At 37.1% G+C, this 25,484-nt stretch overlaps 1 protein-coding gene across 2 annotated transcripts in view; it reads right to left on the reverse strand.

Annotated features, from left to right (window-relative positions):
* The window catches only part of LOC121372679 (proteasome activator complex subunit 4-like), a 114,221-nt gene that overhangs the window by 15,589 nt on the left and 73,148 nt on the right, over window positions 1-25,484 (reverse strand). The window contains exon 46 of one of the 2 annotated variants that reach the window (XM_041499127.1): window positions 10,636-12,097. The exons of the other annotated variant lie outside the window; for it this stretch is intronic. The gene's annotated coding sequence lies outside the window, so the exon portion shown is untranslated. Of the gene's footprint in view, window positions 1-10,635; window positions 12,098-25,484 lie in introns of those variants that run through there. 2 annotated transcript variants of the gene reach the window in all.

The raw sequence follows: 25,484 nt of genomic DNA on the forward strand, positions 1-25,484 counted from the left end.
TTCTGTGTTTTATTGTGGGGTTTTGTTGTTGTTTGTTTGTTTTGTTTTTTTGGGGGGGGGGGGGGGCATAATTCTGAATCAAAAATATCATTCGAAGTAAATCTTAAGGCAGAGATGAATTTTACTTGTAAAATGCTGGAAATTGCATTTCAGGACATCTAGTTTTCAAAATGTTACGGGGGAACATACCCCATACCCCCCGAATCCCCAAGACACTTTGTTTTGCGCCCACGATCTGTCAACCCTCCAATGTCTAGGCCTACTTGCTTCCGCCGTCCCTGTTACTCAATATGAGACATAAGTAAAGAATGTGTGTCTGTCTGTTCGTCTCTACATCTTGTCCTTAATCCTACAGATACCAATATCTGAGCACGGAACAGCTCACCTTTAAAACATTGATTTAATGCGTTTTCTTTCTATCGCCAGTGTAAATCGAATTACTCTGTGCGGTGATAACACCCGGTAGGATCGCTTCAAGGGGGACTCTAACTACGATAGGATACCGGCTATGCTAGTAATCTCAATCAGCTAATGACAAGCAGATGCCGTGGCTGTTCATTCTAACCACCCTTATGCTGTGAAATTAATTAGTTGTGGCTATCAACATTGATTAGACATGTGGCGAACCGGCTGGAGTTTTTTGTTCTTGATACGGATTCTGCATGCATTTCTGAAGTCTCTTGTGGGTTTATATTGCATAACTCACTTAAATTAATACACTATAGTCCTTTTCAGCCTTCATTGAATATTGTGTTTTATAAATAATTGCAATTTGATTTCACAGAAAACCCCACAGAAAAGACAAAAGCACAACAAAGCCACAACAACAAAAAATAAACCACAAAAAAAAAAAAACCAAAACAAACAATTCCACTATTTTATTATTATTATCATTTTTATTTATATATATACTACTCAAAAGAATTTAAGGGTCAGACGATATTTTCGACATTATTTTCTGAATGTCAATTATATTAGCTAGACCATAATGTCACGCATGGTATTGTTCCATTTTGACGAAAGTGGGTCTAAGCAACCCATAAATGAATTAAAATCCAGTCATTGACACTGTCGACTAGTTCTAATCGCGAAAACATGCTTACATTTGCACGTAAATTAGCGCGAAAGCGAAAGGTCTGCTAAGTGCCCATAACTTGCTTTTTCACAAAGCGCTTCATTTGCACGCTTTGCACGTGTATTCCATGTTCCCAATGCTGAATTTCCGTATAATTGGAGCTTGCCTTCGTGTACGGTGCACACTCCAAATTCGACTTCAACTGACTATCGAAGATCGAGGAAGGGCTATTGCTTGGCTTCAGGATGTCAATACGCAAAGAAATGTTGCTCTGAGACTTGGTGTCAGTCAGAGTGTCGTTGGCCGACTGTGGCAACGGTACCAAGCAATGAATTCTGTTCGAAATCGTCCACGTTCGGGAAGACCCCGAAGCACTACAAATAGAGAGGACCGCTACATCACCAATATGGCTCTACGTCAACGCAAAACCACTGCACGCCGATTACGTGACAATCTGCGGACTGCGACTGGAACTCGAGTGTCTGATCAAACCATACGCAATCGTCTGAGAGCCAATAATCTACGCTGCCGTCGCCAGGCTGTTCGACCACCACTCCTATCACGTCACAGAACGGCCAGACGTCACTGGTGCACGCTTCATCTGCGGTGGCAACGTGTTCATTGGGGTCGAGTGATGTTCACTGATGAGTCCAGGTTTAGTCTCCGGTTCAACGACGGTCGGGTTCGTGTCTACAGACGTCCTGGGGAGCGCTTCGCTGACGTTAACGTTAGACAACGTCACCGGTTCGGTGGTGGCAGCGTCATGGTGTGTGGTGGCATCTCTATCCACCACAGGACCCCCCTCTATGTGGTGGATGGCAATCTGAATGGAATCCGCTATCTGAATGAGATTATCCGGCCGTTGGTTCTCCCAGGCCTTCAGCAGATTGGCGGCGGGGTAGTTCTGCAGGATGACAATGCCAGACCCCACCGCGCCAGGGTGGTAACGGACTTTCTCAAACAACAAGGTATCGCCAGGATGGATTGGCCAGCATATTCGCCTGACTTGGCCCCAATAGAGAATCGCCTCGGACGAATTAGGCAGGGGAGTTCGGGATAACCATGCCCCTCCGGCCAACCTTCATGATCTGGGTCAACTTCTTATGGCAGAGTGGCAGACCATTCCCCAAGAGTTCTTCAGACGTCTGATCAACAGCACGAGGCAACGATGTGTCGAGTGTATTCGCCCCAGGGGTGGATTCACACACTATTAAACGAATGTTCTAATGTGTAAAATCCATGTTTGACAACCTTCAACTTTGACAGCATGTCATGTGACTTTCTTGTATACAGTGACGTTTATTTGTGGTTTTTTGTAAATATGGAACAATAAAAAAAAAAATTGGTGTAGTTTACATCATCAATCTAATACACTCTGAAACTTATTTGGTTATAAATATATATTTAACGACGCACTCAACACATTGTATTTACGGTCATATGGCGTCAGACATATGGTTAAGGAAACCCGCTGTCGCCACTTCATGAACTACTCTTTTCGATTAGCAGCAAGGGATCTTTTATATGCATCATCCCAGACAGGGTAGTACATACCACGGCCTTTTATATACCAGTCGTGGTGCACTGGCTGGAACGAGAAATAGCTCGATGAGCTCACCGACGGGGATCGATCCCACACCGACCGAACGCTGTACCACTAGGCTACGTCTCGCCCCTCGATTTTTTTTGGTGCAATTAACCCCCCCCCCCCCCCCCCCCCCCCCACACACACACACACACAAAGAAAAACAAAACCCAATAGGCTCAGAAATAAATAACTTGTAGTAAATGCCACAGCAAGAAAACTGTTTCCCTGTGGGAAGGACTATCTGTTGAAACCTGCCTCGGTGGTGTGATGGTTAGTCCATCTAAAATTAAAGCCAGTGGATACTGGGTTCGCAACCCGGTACCGACTCACATTCAGAGGTCTTCCAAATTAGCTCATTGTTTATATGTAGGGCTATTTCTCGTTCCAGCCAGTACACCACGACTGGCATATCAAAGACCGTGGTATGTATTTCTGTGTGATGGTGCATACAAAATATCCCTTATTGCTAATCGAAAAGAGTAGCCCATGAAGTGGCGACAGCGGGTTTCCTCTCTCAATATCTGTGTGGTCCTTAACCATATGTCCGACGCCATATAACCGTAAATAAAATGTGTTATTGTCTCAGTTCACCGACCTATTTAATGGTCTAACAAAGTATTGCCTGAGAAAAAATAATTTGATTTGTCCCTAAAAATACTTTATTCAACCATCTTTATAACCACCATATTCCATTTATTAATGATATTTTGAAACAAATAACTGAATTATGGCAATAGTCCATAATTCAAAAACTAAAATTGCCGAGAGGGTTGACATGGATTTCACTCCATCATGGTTGAGTTACGGTGAACAATAGCTAGATTTGGTTTCCAACAATTAATGTAATTTCTATTTATTATAAATTTTCTGAGAAATGAGGTCCTTAAATCTGTGACAGGCTGCTGCTAAAACATGGGGGTGGGAGTGTTAGATGGTACTTTGAACAACAATAATTTGTTATTGTGCCATTTACAGCAATTCAATTTGCTGCTGGATATGTTACACATGAATATGGACACTCAAAAGTGTACGGTTACGTCTGACTTCTGAATGATGTGAATGTCAAATACTACTCCGATGATTAGGAAGTGGCACTGAGCGATTACCGATTGTCTCGACCGTAGTTCACCCTCAAGTCTGAATGTCAAGGGTTAACACAGGGGTAGGTCACATGGGGGCGAACCACTGGGACAGCGACGTTTATGGAAGAAGGAAAAGGAAGGAAATGTTTTATTTACGGTTATATGGTGTCGGAAATATGGTTAAGGACTACACAGACATTGAGAGAAGAAACCCGCTGTCGCCACTTCATGGGCTACTTTTTTCGATTAGCAGCAAAGGATCTTTTATATGCACCATCCCACAGACAGGATACCTTTGATACACCAGTCGTGGTGCACTGGCTAGAGCGAGAATTAGCCCAATGGGCCCACCGACGGGGATCGATCCCAGACCGACCGCGCATCAAGCGAATGCTTTACCACTGGGTTACGTCCCGCCCCGCGACGTGTATGGCGTACTAGAAAACAAGTCCGTCTGCGTCTAAAGGGAACCAATGAATTTGCATATAACACTATAATAAATGCTACAAATGAGTTTTAAACATATACCAATTCAAATAACGTTATGTAAATAAAACAGTTTGTTAACAAATTATCATAAAATTATATAGATTAAATCTTATTTTTAATTCAGGAGTGAAACAAAAATTTTAACTTTATTCATAACGGAGTTATAAGTAATTTGATCGGTTCCCGTTTGAAAGAAGCGGACTATAGCAGTTGTCACCGGCATTAAAGCCGACAATGGTCAAATGTAAACTGAAACGTAGTCTATTGAGGGAGATCTATCCCGCAATACATCGCACCCCAGGTGAGCACTATAGACTTAAATCCTGCCTCGTAAACTCTATCCGGAGTTTGCTGTATTGTACGATGTTACCGACTAATACAATTTTGTAGCTACTAGTATTACATATTAAATAAATTTTATTGTTTGGCATACCAGTGGCTGTATATTCAATGTGTTTCAAACTGTCCTAATATTTGTAAGAAGCCCAAACTGGATGTGAGCTCCCAATAATTTCGTACGTACGAAAAAACACCTAATTAGGAAGTTTGCCCTATTACAAAACTAGGACGATTAGAAACACACTTTAATATACAGCCACTAATATTTTATGCATAAAATATATTTAATATACAATTACAATCGTTAAAAAGTCCCTGGCAGTCGGCAAAATGTTGGCAGCACTAGATAGTCCCTTAAAGAAGAAAAACACAAAGGACCCAATCTTTGAAACATGTTTATAAGTCAGCCTTCATCTCTTTCAGCATACATCTAAAATATTAATATACATGTCAAAAAGTATTTTAATACAACCTTTAATCTACCCAGCCTGTATAAAAGGCATCTAATATATTGTGTGTTGAAGAAGTCAAGTATATTATATACCCCACACAGTAGTGTACAAAAGATCGAAGCACCACACGCAAACAGTATGCACACATGGATTCGGTTAATGTGACGTCAAACAAAAAATCCCTAATAATCGTAGGAATGCCAAAAATAAATCTGTGATAAAACAAACTATCCAGATATACATTGTGTACGTAATAACAATCAGTGTTAATAATAACGGGGTTTCAACTTAAAATACGGGATTATAACTTAAAATAAACAAACACAAATCTAAAACCTGGGACAGAAACACAACTGCAATGGCTTTCATAAATTACTAGGTAGTAGGTAAATGTCACCGGAAAGGCAATTGTTGTTCAAGAAGTTATATTCCGAAAACATTGGATGCTTCACACCCATCACCAAGTCAACAGAATCCAGGCGCGTTTGCAGATGGTAGGTGTTGGGTAGAACAACCCTCTGCTCAAGCAAATTTCTTTCTGTCAATATTTTTTTTGACATTCCGGGGAGAATGACTCGACCCCCGCTATAAACTTCGCTCATCAAGTCTACCCCCTACCCTACACACACACCCTGCATATATTCTTGCACACGCGCCTGAGCGTCATACTTAGTTCGGAAGGGGGCAGTTGGATAAATAATTTACCACCTCCTGCGCCTTAATTTTATTATTTTTAAAAAGAGTTTTTTAATTATAAATTTTGTTCAGCTGTACCGCATTTTTGGGGGGCAAGTATCGACAAAATAGTAATTCATTAGTCTACCAACTGGGACACGGCAACCCATCCAGACGACCCTCCTGCTCCTACCCCCCCCCCCCCCCACACACACACGAGGAGAGGGAGAGGAAAGGGTGGGGCGTTTAAACATCAGATAGCTTTTGGCCACATAATATCTTGAAAGACGATATATACAGGTATATTAGTATGGATTATTAGTGTCAGGATTATAACAAAGTAACACTATATCCACATTGTACAGGTGTATCAAAACAATTATGCTTTATTCTAAACACTACTGACATCATTTGAAGTTACTAACTCTACATATTTAAAGTCGCATCACTCACAGCCAACAAGTCCTGTATAATGATCGTCAATTTACAAATAAAGCAGATGAACTTTTTCACAACTGACTGGAAATATTTTTCATTGTTTCAAAATATAAACAATTATTTTGATACAGTGGAGCTCATGACTAGGATACACTGGATACTTTGCCAACTGTACAGTAATTAATCAAGGTTATTAATTATACAAAAACTAAAATTATACAGTATCTAATCAATGGTAGAGACAGTAATTATACAGTACCGCCAATGTTAACAATTAACTGTACAGAATCTTATTAAAAACATTTAATCATGCAATAATTAATCATATAAACTACTGACTTGAAAATAAGGGTTTGTTCTTTGTGTACAGAGGAAAGGAAAGGAATATTTGTTGAAAAGGACCCGAGTACATTTATTAATGATGGTTATTCAGTCTTTAATCATTTGTAAAGTTTTACACTGGGTCTGGAGAAAACAGGAAGTCCAATGCTGCCACATTATACTCATATAAATAGCTGCAAGGGATCTTTTAAATTCATCTTCCCATAGACATAACAGCACATAACACAAGCTTTGATAAACAAACTAATGCTGCTAGGTGGCAGATAGATTAATATTATGTTATTGTCGATCAAGCCACTGATTTCCATCAAAGACCGATACAATGTGCTGGGGTATCACATAATGAATGAATGTTTAACGACACCCCAGCACAAAAAATACATCGCCTATAAAAGTAATTGTAGGGTATCACAGATTCCTTTCCTTTAGCAATGATCACATATCCCCATTTTTACAGTAGCCTCTGTGGCCTAGTGGTTAAGGTACTGGGTTCATATCCCAGTTCTGGTTCACAGAATTGTGCCCAGGTCAATAGTTGAACTGTAACTGGATAAAGAACAGAGACTATCACTGAATATCTGGTAAGTGGATAAAGAACAGAGACTATCACTGAATATCTGGTAAGTGGATAAAGAACAGAGACTATCACTGAATATCTGGTAAGCTCTATTTACAGCTTCTACCATTCTAAGCATTTTATAAATATAGAAATTCGTGGTTTGTCATTCATACTTCTGATTTCTGCTACACAGTAAAAAGAAAAAAACAACAACAAAAACAATCCACTAATAGTTTTACATGTTTTATGTAGCACCCCTGGGCACTGGGAGATCTTTATGGCAACCCAATTAGAAACCAATTCCCCACAGCCTCAGTAAATCATATTAAAGTTGTTTCAATTGCTGTAAATCATAGAAATATTAGTGATCTTAAAATTTAGTGAAATCCAAATAAGTGACATTTTAGCAACATAAAACATTTGTGAGGTCGGCATTATCAAACATTAAAAAAAGAAAAAAGCTTAAAGGTAGGGTCAACTCCAACAAGAGCCTTATGTGTTGGAAAGATGCATACCCGGACCAACAACACATACTGACACTTTAGCAAATGAAAAACGCGTAATTTTAGAGTTAATAAAAAAAACATGATTATTCCTGCTAACTGGGGGCAGCCATTTTGTTTCGTTTTTGTGACGTCCGGTGGGATAGCTTGGGGCGAAGTGACGTCAGCTCCTGTATGTACAGTGTAAACAAAAGCAGTAATTTTCGACAAGGCGCTTCTCTTTGATCAACCTGACTTGTAAAACAGCATAAATGACGTAATAATATAATAAACTATTTAACTAAATATATTTCAAGTTGCATTAACGGAAAAAAAAATGGGGTTATAGTATTTTTCTCTGTTTAATAATCCAAAGGAAAAATTTACACTATTACGCCTATTGATATGCTACGTTGGAGCAAAAACGACAACCCACGATACCCAAGTGATAATTTTCTTTTCTTTGGGACTACGTAATTGGTTAGTTCTGTGTTTTTAGATGGAAAAAATCTACTTAATCAATAGTTTTATAGAACCATTTACAGTAATAAACCATGTCCATTACAATTTTAGGGGCGACAGGTAATATTCCACGATACCGGTATGTATTTTTGTGTCTAGACAGCGTCAATTAATCGGCTCGTCTGATTACCAATCAAATACACACCTGCCAATCAGGAATCAAAGGTAGAAGCAACTAACAGCATAGACCAATTAACTAAGAAAACACTCCGTGTATCATTTCAGTACGTAGGTTAATGCATGGGCAAAACATTGTTAATTGTTTCGACTTGTTGTGTAGCCACTTTGACAATGGTATTTTACTTTGTATTGAAAAATAATATATATAGTGCTGGATATACTTACTGTTGGCTTACTGGGATGTGTATTATTACAGAACATTGCAATGTATGACTATTTATCATTCCGCAAAAACCAAGTAGATTGTGTTTCTCTAGTTCTAAGGCTCATTCCTGACGTGACACGTTAAGTATTACGTAACCACCAGCTCGCCAGAGGGCGTACTCACTGAGATGGTACAAAATGGCTGCGCCCGTTATATATAATAGTCGTCACATTTAACCGTTTTATTAATTAACTATACGATTATACGTGTTGATATTAAGCAATAATGTGCATTATATATCGTTGAATATGCATACCAGGCCAAATGCCTTAATTGTCCTCTCCTTTAAGGTATAGGATAAGCTGAAAGAATACGTTTGATTCAATGTTGATTGACCTTATACAGCTTACAGACAATTGCATTTAGTAGAAAATTGCAGTAATGTGCATACTAACTATTATTACAGGGGTTCAAAAATCCCATCGCCCAACGCCCATGCCAAATGGAATTTTCATGCCGGGCAAGTAATTATGTTAACTGCATATGCCCGATGACAAGTGACTAATGTAACACCTAAAACATTTTTAAAATTTTGTTACAAATCTTGGTAAAAACTTTGGAAAGAGTTCCGACCGTACGAGCATTTATATAGCTCTGAAGAGAACTAACCCTAACCCTAAATGCTGGAACGATCGGAACTCTTGCCAACGTGTTGACACACCAAAACGGAAAACAATGTGTTGAAAAGTTCGATAACAACTTTAGAGTTATTCCCCTTTTACTATCGACTAAGATCGGTAATTTCAGCAACTGAACGTTCGACTGAATTCATACAAATAAGCGTTTTGATGATCTTCAAAGAAATAGCGTTCAATACGCTTTACAGCTTATATAAAAATAAAAGTATACATGCCGTGTGTGTGCAATCATACTGTTTAATCCTTGCAAACATGGTAAATAAGGTGGGATACAGTTTAAAATTGTTATATTCAAATTAAATTAGACGTTAACGTGGTTACGGAATCTGCTCTTTGCAAATGAACGGGGACGTAAAGCAAATTTATAATTTCCAAGTTCACTTGAACAGAGCATACATATTATGAACTGTATTCTTATAAAAGTTGCAAGACATTTTAGTTTAGATATAATAAACCTGGTAGCAGAACATACTTAATGTTTTTTTTCAGTACTTTATAAATTTAAATCTACGTTCGTGTAGGTGAAGTTATTTTTCATTAGCCCTACGTAATAATCGTGATAGGTCAGATTTCATTAGTCCTACGTCATAATCGTGATGGTGCGATGCCCTCTAAGCATACATGAATATATTCATTGTTACTGCTTTATTAATAGTTTTTAACAAATAAATTATGCTCAATAAGTTAAAAATACAAGGCTGCAATCGATGTACACCCCCTCTCCGGCTGTTGTTTACCAAGCCTGCACTATTTAAAAACATTTCCAAAGTAAGAGCTCATGTATACTTTGAGCCCAGCTACGACTGTTTGAGAGAGACTTTTCTCAGCTATGAACAGGGTAAAAACACCTCAGAGAAGTGTTTTGGAGCAAAAAAAATTAAAAATAATATACACACAATGACACATGGGCCAAAATCCCTAAACATTTTTGAACCAATGCCAGCCATAAAAGAATGGCTCACGAGTGGAAAGGGATCTCACACCAATGCCAGCCATAAAAGAATGGCTCACGAGTGGAAAGGGATCTCACAACATCCACGGCCATACAAGTGGTCACCAAGGCATACATCAACACAATACTTATATTTAGATGAACAAGTGGACACTACCAAACAAATAATAAACTTTAAATCAACAAATGGACACTATTTAAAAAAACTAAAGTTTAAATCAACAAATAAAGAAGACAGTTGATACTACTGGACAGACATATACATTTAGTACTTCCTGGATAAGTGTAACCTATTGGCAAAATTCTTTATTTGTGCAATTGAACCAATTATTTTCAAGATTATTACACTATTAAGCACTGTATTAAATTAAATAGGAGTAACACAATTGGTTACCTTAAGAAGTATGGGCAAGTGGAAAAATATATAGGGCAAGTGAATATCTGTTTGGCACTTGCCCTATGGCAAGTAATTTTTTTGAAAATTTTTGAACCCCTGTATTATCATCAAAAAAGAAAGAAATGTTTTATTTAATGTCGCACTCAACACATTTTATTTATGGTTATATTGCATCAAACATATTGTTATGGACCACACAGATTGAGAGAGGAAACCCGCTGTCGCCACTTCATGGGCTACTCTTTTCGATTAGCAGCAAGGGATCTTTTATATGCACCATCCCACAGACAAGGTAGTACATACCACAGCCTTTGATATACCAGTCGTGGTGAAATGGCATGTAACCATTGTATGTTCAACAAAAGCGCACAAAAGTTGTTTAGAACAGTATCTTGTAGGTCTCTTTAGCATTTTATATGGCTTTGCTAAATTCACTAATATTTTATGGTCACTAACATTTCCTGATTTACAGTAAAATATTTACAATCAAACACTCAGTTATACTTAAAGCTTAGCATGCGGGGGGAAAAGAAAGAAAACAGAAGGGTTTTCTTTATTTATTATTAAAGTAATGTTTTCATATGTAAATGCACACATACCTTTTTAACATCTTTCTGAAACCCTGATTGGTGGTAAACTTTATTTTTTTGTCTGATATTTCAAAATAATATCACATGTACTCATCAACATAACAAATTTCTGTAACACAAAGTAAAACATGTATATTAATAGATATTTGTTTTCATATATATATATATATATATATATATATATATATATATATACATACACATACATAATTGCTAATGTATACATGTTATTGTTTAATAAAATTCAAAACTCTCCATATTAAAATATTAAACCTGCATGCCCACAGATAGGGTTTTAATGCATAATAATAGCTGTCAAATATTAAAAATACATGTAATCACATCGTAGTCTGGAAGAAAATTTGTTATCTAGGTACTGACATCATATTAAAAATAGATCTATTGGGAAATTGAGAATCTTGTAAAGTAAAACAAAAACACAGAAAGTAACCAATCATGTGGACACACTAACCATGTGTGTTTTATAAAACAAAATGCTTTCACACTCGGAGTGAAGGGTTTAAGAACTTTCCAAAATTAGAGTTCAACTTCAGGCCCAAAATTAGAGTTTCGGCTTTCAGAATTGAAGGCTTTAGGTTTAGAATTAGAGACTAAGCTCAGAATCAAGAGTTTAGGCTCATAAATTGAGTTTCATCTTACAATTTGAGTTCAGGACAGAATTAGAGTTGTGGCTCAGAATTATCATTCTAATAAAGGCTGTCACTAATCTAATTTGGTATCCCTAAAGCCCATTCAAGATGTACTGATTTTCTGCAGGTATCTGTCCATCAATCCATCCATTTACCTGCCCCTGAATCTGTGAATCTGTCTGATATATTAAATCACATCTAATGCCCTAGATCTCGCAAATGAATTTGATTATGGTCTGCAGTTCATACATGTTCAAATATATATATTTAAATATTTATACAATAACACAATCTTCATGGTCTGAAATGATGGTAGCAGTTAATCACTAACATACACAGTCAGTGACAAACAGTTTTAGCTGCAATGTGAACTGTAGCAACCATCTCTTGAGCATTGTGATATTGGTATTTCACAGCTTCCTCATCAACTATATTCTTCAATCTGTAAAAATAAATAAATGTTAAAAATTGAAATTTAATTAAAACTTGTCCTCATACAGACAAATCAAGGATGTATTGCACTGGGAAATAGCAGTCCTCATACAAGTGAAGTGAAGATGTATTATCATGGGAAATGTCACTTCTACAGACAAATCAAGGATGTATTGAGCTGGTAAATAGCAGTCCTCATACAAGTGAAGTGAAGATGTATTGTCATGGGAAATGTCACTTCTACAGATAAATCAAGGATGTATTGAGCTGGGATATGGCAGTCCTCATACAAGTGAAGTGAAGATGTATTATCATGGGAAATGTCACTTCTACAGACAAATCAAGGATGTATTGAGCTGGGATATGGCAGTCCTCATACAAGTGAAGTGAAGATGTATTATCATGGGAAATGTCACTTCTACAGACAAATCAAGGATGTATTGAGCTGGGATATGGCAGTCCTCATACAAGTGAAGTGAAGATGTATTATCATGGGAAATGTCACTTCTACAGACAAATCAAGGATGTATTGAGCTGGTAAATAGCAGTCCTCATACAAGTGAAGTGAAGATGTATTGTCATGGGAAATGTCACTTCTACAGACAAATCAAGGATGTATTGAGCTGGGAAATAGCAGTCCTCTTACAAGTGAAGTGAAGATGTAGTCATGGGAAATGTCACTTCTACAGACAAATCAAGGATGTATTGAGCTGGTAAATAGCAGTCATCTTACAAGTGAACTGAAGATGTATTGTCATGGGAAATGTCACTTCTACAGACAAATCAAGGATGTATTGAGCTGGTAAATAGCAGTCCTCTTACAAGTGAACTGAAGATGTATTATCATGGGAAATGTCACTTCTACAGACAAATCAAGGATATATTGAGCTGGGATATGGCAGTCCTCATACAGGCAAATTAAGAAGGATGTATTGTTTTGGGAAATGGCATTCCTCCTATAGGTGGTACTAAACCAAATAACTTCCGGCTGGGTCAAAGTTCGAGTTAATAGAGAAGTGAACACCACAAGTCCTTGTGCTAGAAACATGTATTGGGTACCTGTAAAAAAAAGTACTCTAATTTTGTGCTGAACTAGGGTAGTCATAGACGCTACCCATTATCTCAGAAATGAGCAGCTTGACCCCCAATTTTTTCTGATTCCCTTTAAGATGTATTGTGATGTGAAATGGCAGTCCTCATACAGGCAAATTATACTTTCTTTTTTTAAACTGCTGTAGAAGGGGTTGGGGAAGAAGATGATCATGATTTTTCACTTATTTTCACTGCATTTTTGTTACTGAGCCAACCATATTATATATAGAGGCAAAACCTACTATGCACCCCCAGCCTCCCCCTCCCCCAGCTATTCCTACCAAAAAGCCCATGGGATTTACTAAATGCATGATATGATGTAGCCGGTAATATAACTGTTATACAGTTTTTTTTGCCATGAACAAAATGAAGGTGAGCTGAAGATCACTCTCCTGAAATGGTACTAAGGCAGGTTACTGTACTTTTGACCTTCACTATTATTGAATAACCTTCAGTTTTCCATCTCCTGTAAATCCCTATGTCATGTAATACAATAGTCCTGAACAATACCATTCCATACACGCATTGCATGTACAACCTTTATGTGTCATGGTATAATGAGAACAGCAGCAGCAGGTGTCATTTACACCTGTCACAGGTATTGGAATTTTTACTCAAATTTCACATGATATGTTAAGTCATGTAGTTTCATAACACAGCGCTGGCTTAGCATGTGCCTACAGCTGGCAGAATATATACCAGTACGTGGATAATTAATACATCTTGTAGTGTGGAAAATAACAGAGCAATGTTTTAACAACACCTCACAATATTGTAAACTACAGTATGGATGTTTGATGTTGTATGCTAGGCTCAGACTACCAACTGTCATGACAAGAGTTGGCCAATTCACCAATCTCTCAAGTTTTATGACTGTCCTGTTTCTAGTCTGAGCACTGTTACCACTCGATTCTCGTCATATACAACTCTTATGACCGATCTGTTGTTAATCTGAACACACCCATCCTAAGTCGGGAGTTGGAAATATCACAACACAAACACAAGAGTTGGCCAACTTCATTGTGACAGTTGACAATCTTAGTTTGATGTCTAACACATGATTATTTTGGTATTCAAGTGATCATGAACATAAGCATTTAATTAATTTAAAAATAAATGAAGGATGTGGTTTATTTAACTAATTTAACTAATTAATTTAAAATAAGATCTGAAAATGTTGTAGATGATAGATGACGATACTCCCTGAAACATGTTTTATACAAGACTCAGAGCTGACTTTAAAACAAAAACATCTTACTTCAGGCAAGATGGTAAATTTTAGATAGAAATACTTTATAATGTAAGAGGATGTGTGTTTAATGAAAGGTATAAGAACAAAATACATACTGTATAAGTAAATCAAGGTTTTATTTTCTGAATTTGACTTGATGCCCATTGATCTGACTTTGGGAAATTCAGTATTGTTTTATATAAAATTGGAAATTTTCAATTCAACTTCAAAAGCAAAAGTAAACTATGTTACCAATTGTTTTATACATTAATTTTTTTATTCCATTTAGCAGATATATTAAAAGTATTAAACAACATTAAAGGGACATTCCCGAGTTTGCTGCAATTTTTAAGATGTTATCGACTAACAAAGACTTTTTGACGACTGTAATTACATATCAAATACATTTTTCTGCATACAATATTAGTGGCTGTATATTACAAGTGTTTCTGATCATTTTAATATTTGTACTAGGTTAAATTTCATTTTATTTCCTAAAAACGATTTTTTCATACATACAAAATTATTTGAAGACAAAATCCAGTTTGGGCTTCTTACAAATATTAAGACGACCAGAAACACATTGAATATACAGACACTAATATTCTAAACAAGAAAATATATTTAATATGTAAATTTAATTGTAGAAATATTTTATTAGTCGGAGACATCTTACAATGTAGCAAACTCGGGAATGTCCCTTTAAAATAATGTTTAAAAATATTTAAATATATGCAAGTATAAAAGACAATGAAAAGCTGGAAATTTGTACATTCAAAGTGAATGGTGCCAAACATTGGAGACTATAACCATTAACATAAATGATAAAATATTTAAAAACACAATGTGTCAGTTGTCAGGATTTAAACCCCTGAACATATCAACCATCTGTTTACACACATGGAACACGTTGTTTCGTGCATAATATATAACTTTTAGAGATTGCTACACAGATTCTAAAACATTACAATTTATTAAATGATCATCACTTTTCAAACTGAAAACAAACTGCCACTAATAAATGTTTTGAAAACAAAATATTCCTTTATACAGCCTGTGTGTGTATGTGGTATTTTCTACCCGTAATTACCAGAGCACTAATGAGTCATCAGACAACAGATGAACCCACTGGGCACTTTGATGGCCGCGAAGTTTCAATAATCCTGGTCATCGGAGAACCATAAAGTTTCTATAATCATGCTTAATACTGTAATTACACTCCCCAACAAGCACCGCGGCTCACCATGGACATGTCTGGCCAGATTATTCTGATTGACACACAACAAGTAGATACCATCGAGGCCACCCATAATAAATATACGGTTTCAGGCCAAGCTGACCGAAGTCTGAACTCATTACCAATTGGCCTCAGTCTGTGTGTGGGGTGTGGGATCTAGCTCATTACCAACTGGCCTCAGTCTCTGTGTGGGGTGTGGGATCTAGCTCATTACCAACTGGCCTCAGTCTCTGTGTGGGGTGTGGGATCTAGCTCATTACCAACTGGCCTCAGTCTGTGTGTGGGGTGTGGGATCTAGCTCATTACCAAATGGCCTCAGTCTCTGTGTGGGGTGTGGGATCTAGCTCATTACCAATTGGCCTCAGTCTCTGTGTGGGGTGTGGGATCTAGCTCATTACCAACTGGCCTCAGTCTCTGTGTGGGGTGTGGGATCTAGCTCATTACCAACTGGCCTCAGTCTCTGTGTGTGGGGTGTGGGATCTAGCTCATTACCAATTGGCCTCAGTCTCTGTGTGGGGTGTGGGATCTAGCTCAGTCAGTAGAGTGCTCGAATGATATGGACATGTTGTAGGATCAAACCACCTCAGAAGACTCAATCTCTGATTTGTCCCCGCCCCCATCCCAACCAGTGCCATATGACTGGTAAATAAATGGCAGTAGTATGTGGTGTCCTGTCTCTGTTAAAAGTGCATATAAAAGATCCCTTGATGCAAATAGAAATTACCAAATGTTTGACATCCAATAGCTGAAGATTAATAAATCAATATGCTCTAGTGGTGTGTCATTAAACAAAACAAACATTAACTTTTTAATGTTCTGTCTCTATTTGTTACTACTTTACAAAATATTCTACTCAAAGGTAGAATAATTCAGCTCAGGCATGTGACAACCAGGCATGACTATTTCATTTAAGTTGTTATGTTAAAAGAGAGAGAGAGAGAGAGAGAGAGAGAGAGAGAGAGAGAGAGAGAGAGAGAGAGAGAGAGAGAGAGAGAGAGAGAGAGAGAGAGAGAGAGAGAGGGAGGGGGGGGGGGGGGGGGGGAGGGAGGGAAAAACGGATAAAAAGATAAGAGACAGAGGGAGAGATAAAGGGTAAAGGGAAAAGGAGAGACACTGTATGTTTGAAAACACCCAATAGTCAATGTATGTTTTTGTGCTGTGGTGAAGTTAAAACATCATTCATTCATTTGTGGGGCGACACATAGCCCTCAGTAAAGCGCTTGCTTAATGCACGGTCGGTTTGGTATGAATCCCCATCGGTGGGCCCATTGGGCTATTTTTCGCTCTAGCTAGTGCACCACGACTGGTACATCAAAGCCTGTGGTACATGTGTATGTGCTATCCTGTCTATGGGATGGTGCATATAAAAGATCCCTTGCTGCTAATCGAAAAGAGTAGCCCATGAAGTGGCAACAGCGGGTTTCCTCCTTCAATATCTGTGTGGTCCTTAACCATATGTCTGACGCCATATAACCATAAATAAAATGTGATGAGTGCATCGTTAAATAAAACATTTCCTTCCTTCATTTATTTACAGGAATGTAAATTTCCATGTTCCATTTTTATTTTTCTCCTGTGAGAAATTTAATTATTCTAGAACAGAGCTGCATCCAAGACACAGCTTTTGTTGCAAACACCAACTAAATATGTGATTGTTTCTTACAACGCCACGCTTCATTTAACTGTATAAAACATAACTGCCAAACCGAGTCCGGCAAGCATTTCATAACGCCCTATAGTGTTGGCATCAACTCACTGCAAGGGTGGACAGGCTAGTTATGTGTAGAGATATAAACTGGCAGCTTACATTGATTTCCTGTCAATCCATACAATTATTTATGTTGGTAATGATATTACAGTCAATCTATGGAGATAGTCTAACTGCCCAATTCAGACCACTGTCGGTGAATGTGTTGTTTCTGTGTCATTGTAACTCTGTGTTGGTAAGAAAACTGTCTTAAATGAACATTTAGCTGTTGGGGGTTAGAATTTAGCTCAGTGGGTAGAATGCTTACCTAATGAGTCTGGGTTGTTGTGTCACCCCACCTTGGTGGACACATTTTTCTTTTTTCCCCACAACTGGTATGAAAGTTTGTTTTTGTTTAACGACACCACTAGAGTATATCGATTAATTAATCATCAGCTATTGGATGTCAAACATTTGGTAAATCTGACTCATATACAGTCAACAGAGGAAACCCGCTACATTTTTCCTAATGCAGAAAGGGATCTTTTATATGCACTTTCCCACAGACAGGAAAGCACAAACCACAGCCTTTGATATACCAGTCGTGGTGCACTGGCTGGACATCTGGTATGAAGTGGGTTTCCTCTGAAGACTATGTGTCAGAATTACCAAATATTTGACACCCAGTAACTGGGGCCCATTCCACTAAACATTGCAAGTTTACGTCTGCGACTAGCAGTTATACTGGACATACGTTTACACGTGTTTACCATCTACTTCTTACAGACAATTACATCATTATAGGGCGAAGTCACTTGTCTCTCAAAGTTTGTGAGCACAAAGTTTATAAAAGAAGGGAGACTTGATTTTTATTTTTTTCAGTTGTGATGTTCCTTAAAGTAATTTTTTAAAAGTTCATCGAGACATGAACAAATTTACGTTACTCAGTGGGGAGTTATGATGTCACTACAGTAGCCATTAACCCCCTCTACTTCAGGACAAAACCCCCACATACATCCAGTTGAGATGTGAACCCAGGACAGCCTGACTGAACCTTAACTTGAATATGAAAACACGGAAATGATTGTGTGCCCAAGATGTTAATTTTCTGCTTTAAAAAAGTCTAGTTTTAAACCATGTTCAAAAGAAGTAAGGAAATGTTTTATTTAACGACATATTCAACACATTTTATTTACAGTTATATGGCATCAGACATATGGTTAAAGACCACACAGATATTAAGAGAGGAAACCTATTGTCGCCACTTCATGGGCTATTCTTTTCAATTAGCAGCAAGGGACCTTTTATATGCACCATCCCACAGACAGGATAGTACATACCACGGCCTTTGTTACACAAGTTGTGGAGCACTGGTTGGAATGAGAAATAGCCCAATGGGCCCACTGACGGGGATCAATCCTAGATCGATCGCGCATCAGGCGAGCGCTGTACCACTGAGCTACGTCCTGCCACTAAACCATTTTGAAAATTCATGTCCCTGTAGACACAGGTTTCACTGTATGTAACCTCTTGATAACCCTTTTTTAGTAAAATCTCATAACAATACTGTCACACTAAAATGTTTGTGTTTTACATGCCACCCAGTGTTTTCAAATTTATTGTCTTTGTAAGAATATACAACATTAGATTATCTTTTATGCATAATTTAAAAATATCTAATGAGCTAGAAAGAAATACAGATTACATGTCCCAAGTGAATTAATTTCTCAGAGTCAGATCATTTGGAGCTGCAGGTTATTTTCTTTATTACTCAATGTCAATTTTAACTGTTTAAAAAACCCCAACAAATTCTTCTGCTGTCTAAAACAATTCCATCAGCCAATACATCACTTATCCCTAAGTGCAATTATAAAAAACCCCAAAAAACCTCCAATATTTTTATAACAATAGATCAGTGCAATAAATATACTTGGGGAAAATGCGTATTAACTATTTATTGTATAGTTAACATCTATTCTAAGAGCAATTTAGTTAAAGAGTCCACTCATGACAAGTTAATAATGACACTAATAACCAAGAGAATTGGAAAAGCTCAGTGGAATAATTTTCTTTCTTGATTATTATGGATAAAATATTTTTTCCCCAATATAGCTATAATGTAAAAGCATATAATCATAAAATGGAGTTAAACCCCAATGCTGGTAAACTGTCTATTTGGCCTATAATCTAGTGGCAATCAATGCATGTTAGTTATTGTTATTCTAAGTCAATCATTCCATGTTAGTTATTGTTATTCTAAAATGAACTCTGGGCACCCAATCTCCGGCCACATATTGGAGAGTGGTGGTTGTAAGTTGCCATGTGGTCAATATGTCTGTTGTGTATTTATCTCCGTTGTGTATTTATCTCGGTATGGTAATAACCCGGCACACGTATTTCATCTCTATAACCAGTTATTTTCACTATGGCAGAAGGGCAATACAGAGTTCATGATAATTGAAGTTGTTGCCAACACACTACTACTGTTCTATCTGCGAAGTTTAAATAAACTACATACAGTGAAACCTGTCTAAAACGAATCACTCTGGGGATCGCAATATTTATCCAATTTAGACAGGATCCGGTGTTTAGGGGGTCGCGTTTTAGAATTTAGATAATACAGGACCATGCAATTTGGATGGTTTTTGCAGGATTCCGGTTTGGTCAGGGTCCGGTTTAGACAGGTTTTATGATATTACAGTGGAAGCCATAGGAAGCATCACATTAAGGCCACTTTTAAACATATACACTGTTTGCTGTGACTGGAGGTTGGGGTGTTATAAAACATTAAATGAGAACAAAAATATGACCAGAATGTTTTTCATTACACAGTTTTTTAAAGATCCTTGTTTTCTTTCTTTTCACTGGCATCAAAATGACCAGTGTTTGGTAACCCATGTGCAGGTTATCACAAAATAAGGACCTGGTAACCTACATATATTTATATTATTGCAATAACTATAAGATCCCTCGACACACACACTAGTGCTTTGTTATTTGTTATATAACTATTCTCGTTATATTCTCATACTTGACAATGTATCTTATATTTCAATAACAATTTAGGTGCAGTGGTGTTTTTATTTTTAACAAATTTTGTGGAGAATGAAGAACCATTCTTTTTTCGTGGTAACCTGAACAACTTACTTTTGATGCCTGTTTTCAAGTTGCACTTGCTAACACACTTCATACTGTACAACTCAGGCTAGCTCTGGATCAGCAAAACATTTCACACAATTATCTACATAGATTCAAAAACTGCAAAAATCCAGTTATTTTCTAAAAACAAATATCAATTATTTTATGTAATTATTTTGCCAAATGAAAATAAAATTTGCCAATTGCTTTTGAAATTCACAATTGGCGAATTTAGCGAGTGCCAGAGCTAGCCCTGTGACTTTATGATCAAAAGGTTAACAAGTAAACCAAGTATTTCTCACCTACATGACATGAGTATTTACTAGCTTTGTCTTTAAAAACTGATTTATATCACACATTTATAACAATCTATAATCAATAAATTAATTATGGAATGGATCTGTGTGCTAGTACTCCTAGCTTGAGAGATTTCGTGCACATACACAGTTCAAATCAGGGGTGGGGAAAAGCCCTTTTTTCCAGGTCTGGGACCGATTCTCGATCTCTGAGACCGAAATTATTTTTTAAAAACGTGCGTTTGCCGGTCCCACTTTTGTCATTCTTGTCGGTCCGAAGCACCTGTCCATTTCTATTACTGGAACAAATTCCTATCGGTCAAGCGGACCGGCCAGCCCAGACATCGGTATCTCGTGCATGATTTAAAATAATAAATAAATAGTGGTCAATAGTGGTCTGGTGATTCAGACGTTTGTGATTTTAAAGTCTGCCTAAGTATATCGCCAGTCACTGAAGTCGGACCTACAGTAGTGTCAATCCACTGCCACTAGGCTAGACATTTGTCAAAGTCGCTGAGTCGGTCAAGAGATTACACAGACATTAACGATAGCACCATTCTTGGTTTAGAAAGCCATCAATGTATTACACTCCAATTAAAACAAAGGACCCAGAATTTGCAACTGGTTACAATCTACATCTGTCAACACCTGTGTACGGAGCTCTGTCGGGTCGAGTGTCCTAGTCCGAAGCAAAAGGCTTTTGTGCAATGCAAACTGCTTAAAATAGCATAAAATAAAATGAAATAATCTATAAATGTATTTATTGTTGACTGTTCAATGTAGTGTATCCAATAATTATAAAGGATTTTAAAATTAACAAAAGGTTTCCACCTTTTTTTTTTAACAAGTGGGAGTAAGCAGAACAGCTACATGTACTGTTATCTCATGAGCCAGTAGAGGTCAAATTTCATCCAATCAGTGATGACGTTATTACTCTCTTTGTCTAAACATGTGCTAGCTCAGGCTGTCAAACGCTTCAACGGTGCCATCTTTTATTAATTTTCAAGATACAGTACTGAATACTCGTATTTTTTATACATATATGGGAATTAAAATTCATAACTTTTATTCCTTTTTTATATTATTTATTCTATTATGTAAAATATATACAATTTGTGGGGGTTTTCACTGATCATATGTGATTTTTTTTTTTTTTTTTTCATGTTAATTGTTTTGTGTTCAAATTATACAAATATCACTATGATTTAAAAAAAAAACCTATTTGGCAAATATCGTTTTTTTTTTAATTTGAATCTGAACAGAATTTTAAAGTGACAGATCAGACACTAGTTTTTAAACACTTCCACATATTTTTCACTAATAGACGTATGTGTAGATCCATTTTTCATAATTAAAATCAGACATTAATTATATTTTATTGTTTAGATTATCAATTTCCACACATCTAAGTGTTTCTGGTTATTCTGGTGTTTGTAATACAGTGAAATGCATTTTCCATAATCTAAAAATGCACATACATGTATCTCTAAGAAGCAATGGTTAAGCTTTAGTGTCTTCTTAGAACTACTCCCCATTTCAAGTCCACAGACTCTTGTTTCACTTTATCATAACTTTATCCACATGTTACAATTTTGTACATTAACCAAACTTAGTGTCCATTTTCACGTGCTGAAACTAGTGTTTGTGACTTTAAGATGCTCGGTACATTAACATCACTTACAAAACAACCAGTAAACCTAATGGATGCTTCCTTCAACAATCTGATAAAATGTGAAACTTGCAGATGACCACTACTTACTACCTTTACCGGCACATGAGACAAAAAGCAATTTAAAAAATCAATATAAAAGACACGTATCCGATTTCACATAAATCAGACTGACAAGAGATCACAGTGCTATTGATTTACCAGGAACCATCAAATATTCTACTTCCTGATCAACCAATGGTTTGGTTCGTCATTATTTGAAACCATTAAAACACTGCATATTGGAAACAATGTAAAAAAAAAAAATTAAAAAAAAAATTAACGACTTCACTGGGCACATTGATTTCTTAGTCACTGGCTACTGGATGTCAAACATTTGATAACTACAACATTAAAAGATTCTCTGTTATTTTTGTCAGGTTAATTGAGGCATGAACCAAAAAAGCATGCTATGCTTTTTGTTTTTTCCATAACAGGATGAACCAAAAGAAATAACAGACAATCCTAATAATTAAATTTGAAACAAACTTATTAATAAAAACAAAACCAAGACCATATTTTCTTTTGAATTCTTTTTCAGTTCTTGACAAATAACACTCCATAATACAAAGTATCAATATAAAGTGACGTTATCAGCTGTGACGTTCATCAATGTAATTTTTCTAGTTATATATTCTTAGGAAACCTATTACATTTTCCCATCATGCCAGGGAACTTTTATATGGATTTCCTTCAGACAGGACAGCACATACCATGCCCAGTCACTGGGCACTGGTTGGATAGGAGAATGGGTCCACTGAGAGGATTTGATCATGTGACCAAAGCACCTCAAGCAATCATTCTGACTGAGTTAGATCCTGCCCCACCTTGAAAACAATCTATAACAGTTCAAGTTTGTTTTGTTTAACGACAACACTAGAGCACAGTGATTAATTAATCATCGACTATTTATGTCAAACATTTGGTAATTGTGACAAGTAGTCATCAGAAGAAACCCGCTACATTTTTTCCTAATGCAGCAAGGGGTCTTTTATATGCATTTTCCCCACAGACAGGAAAGCACATACCACAGCCTTTGACCAGTTGTGGTGAAGTCGATGGAATGAGAAAACACCCAATCAGTTGAATGGGTCCACCAAAGTGGTACGATCCTCAAGTGAACACTCAACAGATACATGGACATACATACAGATAAAACCTCAAGTGAACACTCAACAGATACATGGACATACATACAGATAAAACCTCAAGTGAACACTCAACAGATACATGGACATACATACAGATAAAACCTCAAGTGAACACTCAACCAACTGAGCTAAATCTCACTGCACAATCTATAACAGATACATGGACATACATACAGATAACTGGACAAACAAAGTGTTAACTATGTTCTCTTATATATTCTTTCCTTTCTTAACTGCAATAAAATATTTAAATTCCTTCTCTTCCTTAGTTGTATACAGAAGCCAACTGCCAAAAAGTAAATATAGCAATGCATAATTACTAGGAGTCAGAACATTTAGCAATTCTAGTGGTGAGGTGGCATAATGGGATGTTTTACATAGAGAATGCTACACACATTTCCTTTGGTAAGGGTGTCATCTTTCCCAGTCATAGGTCTGTGCATTTGCATGTGTTATTTAGTTATATTGGAAGTAATTGTGCCCAATTGGTTTTCATTGATGTATAGTGCAATAAATAGAATACTATACCCACTTCCGAAAGAGACTATTTATATTACAACTTGTTCACTTCCGCTCATGGTGTACAACTGAAAACACACTCATTGTAACATCAGTGGTCCTAACCCCTCCCCTACTGAAATGACGTCATGTGGTGATCACTTGATTTTGCCATTGCGTTCCTATGCCACACATCTCAATGAAGTTTACACAAAAAATCCTAGAAACACATTGAAGGCTAAACAAAAGTATTGAAATATGTAACCTGTCACATCGAATCGGGTCTTAAGTCGCAATAAAGTGGCATGTTTGGTATCAACGAGGCTTGGGATATCCTCTTTAACTTTCCTCAATAAAATACATCATTTTTAGCCAATAGAATTCATTTTACTGAGTTTAATGTGACCTCTTAACACTAAACAATTTGCTGGTTACCAGGGATCACAGATAGCACTTTCCTGATTGGCCAGAATTGGTCACATGTTAATGGCAGCTCCTTTGACAATTTTTTACTTAAATTTGATCAAAGATGTGTGGCTAATAGCCTAAGTACACTATTAAACATGCACAGATTTTGTTCAGTGTTGTAATTAGCCAAATGATGTTAAAATAATGGCAGAATTGGTGGCCAAAGTGCTAAATGAAATGGCAGTGTGCAGTTTACATGGCTTCAAAACCGACATAGATAGATTGGTTCAGTTTGCCTTAGATTATTTTAATGATGATGTTAACATTGAATCAGAAGGTGAATCTGACAGTGATGATGTGATAGAGTTGGTTAATGGCCTGTGTGAAACACCCAATTTGGGACCCTTGCATCAGAAAGTGAATCTGACAGTGATGATGTGACAGAGGTGGTTAATGGCCTGTGTGATACACAAGATTTGGGGCCCTTGAAACAGAAAGTGAATCTGACAGTGATGATGTGACAGAGGTGATGATGTGTGACAGAGGGCCCTTGTTGAATCTGACAGTGATGATGTGACAGAGGTGGTTAATGGCCTGTGTGATACACAAGATTTGGGGCCCTTGAATCAGAAAGTGAATCTGACAGTGATGATGTGACAGAGGTGGTTAATGGCCTGTGTGATACACAAGATTCTGACAGTGGGTGACCCTGTGATACACAAGATTTGGGGCCCTTGAATCAGAAAGTGAATCTGACAGTGATGATGTGACAGAGGTGGTTAATGGCCTGTGTGATACACAAAATTTGGGGCCCTTGAATCAGAAAGTGAATCCGACAGTGATGATGTGACAGAGGTGGTTAATGGCCTGTGTGATACACAAGATTTGGGGCCCTTTAATCAAAAAGTGAATCTGGCAGTGATGATGTGACAGATGTGATTAATGGCCTGT

The sequence above is a fragment of the Gigantopelta aegis genome, chromosome 4 (assembly GCF_016097555.1).
Source record: "Gigantopelta aegis isolate Gae_Host chromosome 4, Gae_host_genome, whole genome shotgun sequence".
NCBI classification, from domain to species: Eukaryota; Metazoa; Mollusca; class Gastropoda; order Neomphalida; family Peltospiridae; genus Gigantopelta; species Gigantopelta aegis.